This window comes from Phlebotomus papatasi, chromosome 2 (assembly GCF_024763615.1).
Source record: "Phlebotomus papatasi isolate M1 chromosome 2, Ppap_2.1, whole genome shotgun sequence".
Classification (NCBI taxonomy): domain Eukaryota; kingdom Metazoa; phylum Arthropoda; class Insecta; order Diptera; family Psychodidae; genus Phlebotomus; species Phlebotomus papatasi.
The window spans coordinates 102,450,662-102,453,698 of record NC_077223.1 but is presented as its reverse complement, the minus strand read 5'-3'; positions in this window follow the sequence as shown (position 1 = coordinate 102,453,698).

Below are 3,037 nucleotides of genomic sequence, written 5' to 3'. Positions count from 1 at the left end.
ACAAGGGTGGCGATCTTCAAGCACTTTGCCAGCACTTCCCGCCTTCGTGTAGCACGCCATACAGTTCCGATCCCCATATTCCCCCCCCCCCCATTATCTTCAGCATTTTCAAACCGTCATCTCCACTGTGATTACAAGATGCGAAACATTATTCGTAAAATTAGATTGACATTCATCCCATTGCAAGAACTATATGGATACATTTGAAAAGAAATCCCAGTGGCAACAAGATCTCAAGATGTTTTCACATATCTTTTTTATGCTTCTTGGCCTTTCTTTTTTTTCCCCGTAATCTCCCTCTCGTGCTATTGCGCTCCTCAAAATGTGGCGAGAATCGATGATTTATTTTCGTGTCACAAATATATTCTTCAGGGATTTTCACTGAATTCCTTGTTGCACCGACTTTCTTTAGGACGCCCATCTCACTGGGTGGATCTTCTACGTGACTAAAATTTCAGGCTCTATCACCACCGGTAATGACAACATTCGTCAGTCATTTACTTATGATGTTTCCTTTCGTATTTGTCAACAGACATTCATGTTAATATTTATAGAAAAATTCAAATTGTCTACTTTTTCATGGGAATTAGAATGATCTCCTTGGTTTCTTCAATTGTGATTTTCTCTGCGGATTAGATTTTAAAAATTTCATGAAAACTTACAGAGAACCTTAAACGTGTCAATTTATTTAAGTTCCGAAGTTTAATATGTGTAAAATTACACATTTAAGCATAACCAAACCCAGCCAATTCGTATTGACCATTCCGGTATCGTTTCAAAACGACAATTACGTAAGGGAAGGGTACCACGGATCGGAATGTTAAGAGACATTGCGATGATAAAACTGCGATCCAAAACTTATTTAATTTTGGAGCAGCAGTACAAGGATATGCCCAACGCACAATAACTTTTATTTATAAATATGTTTTCAAAATTTTCTATGAGAGTGAATGAAATGTATATCAAGTTATCTCGCTCTCTCTCATTGGAAATTTTGAAAACATGTTTACAAACAAAAGTTATTGTGCGTTTATTTTTACTTCTATTTTTATTTCTATTTTATTTCTATTTACATTAGAATTAAAGAAAAGTTCACGAAGAGTAGGGGGAAAAGTCACTCGCATCAAAGGTATCTCATTTCCTGAGCAGCCGATAAGAACAGTGATGGGTAACATTATACAATAACTCATTTTCGATAAGATGGACTGTTGATTCTGAAAATTTGAAACGATAACTATACTTTTTGTAGCTAAGAAATTATCAAGATTCATGGCCTAAAATGCGTATAAAACCGACAATTATTAAATCTTAGAGATATGGGTTTAAGAATCTTAGAGATAAGAATACTATCGATTCTTTAATATCGATAAGTTGTCACTTTCCCCGGGTCCTTTAGAAAAATTCCAGAGAACATTCTAGTCTATATTTTACACATTATATTCTCTTTAATGCCGGCTTCAGACTGGAGGTTTAGCCCAGTTCCCGAAGGTCTCAAAAATCTAAATAACAAGCAATTGCAATGATTTTTCAAAATCTAATGGATAATTTGTACTTAATATCCAATTCCAAACAACAATTTCCTAAAAAATCGTGCCTGATGAGGAATTAGAGGAGTTAAGCCAGATGGCTAAACCTTAGGTCTGAAGCCCATATAACTTTCTATCTGAGTCGCTATCTGGTACTATATAGGACTTCTGCACCCGGGCCTCCATTCAAGTTCATTATGTATGCCTTTCCATCTATGAATCAAGCCAGACCGTTTTCTCGGGATAAATGCCATTAAGGAAGGTGACTTTGTCCTTACTAAATATCCGCCGATAATCACAGTTTTACCTAGCAACACTGGTCTGGTATTAGAAAAGCTGAGTCAGTCTTAGATAATTCAGATGTTTGTTAAAACAGTGACCGGTTAAAGACTGCGGGGATCTTCAGCGGCTGCCTCCTACAAGGTGACCTTCTCTACTTTCTTTTTCTAAGATATCCTTACAATAAGTTTCGGCCTATGAGTTCGGTCCTTGCCCCGGCTACTGCGAGACGGTCCAGTTCTTATTTCCTCGCTACCCCTTGTATCTAGGTACCCAGTGAAAACCGATGTCCCATATCTTGGAGACCGTTTCCAACATTTTTCTGCCCTCAGCTCACGATAAGGATATCACCTACTGTTTTAATCAAATGTAGAAGTAAGGGATAGAAAAATAAGAAAAACAAGACAATATCCTCTGGAGCAGGGGCGTGCAAGAACCGTTGAAACCGAATAAACGTCAAATGAAACATGTACGTCAATGGTCAAAACGCTACCAGAACAAACTTATTTTGACGTTTATTCGGTTTCAACTGTTCTTGCACACCTCTGCTCTAGAGAGATCTAGACCGCAACGTAAAATTTCTTATTACAGTCGTTATTGCAATACATCGCAAAATTTAGGATTGTGAAGCTAACTGAATGTCATTCGAATACCTTCAATATCAAAGAGTTTCTGATGGTCTTAAAGGGATGTGAACCAGGGCACCTGGTGATCTATAACTTAACTATATAACTCTTTAAAACTCTACACTGAGAAATCCGAAAAAGTTAAAATAATATTCCGGAAATGTTTATTTTACTCTGCAGTATTGATCCGAAATCGGTGTAAATATTATGCTTTTTAGGTTATTAACTGTTAAAGTTACCCTTTTTCATGTTAATTTTACCCTTGAAATGGTGTAAAATTAACATTAAAAAATATTGATATATTTTTACAACTAAAAAATGTTAAAGTTATGAGGAAAAAAGTTAATCGCACCCCAATTTTTCTCAGTGTATAACCTTTGCGTCCCCGAAAATTTATTGTTGAGAGTAGTTCAGTTTGCATTCTACACGTATGCAACGTTTCTAATGTTTCTGATTCATGTACTCAATCTTCCCTTTTGAATACCCCTTTTCGCTCCAACGAGAAGCTTTATAGGAAGTATTTTTTTGCCCACTTTCCGGCGCCTCTTGTGCCTATTCAAGTTTCAACCGTGGAACGTGGTATAATTTATGTATTAGTCGTTTAAG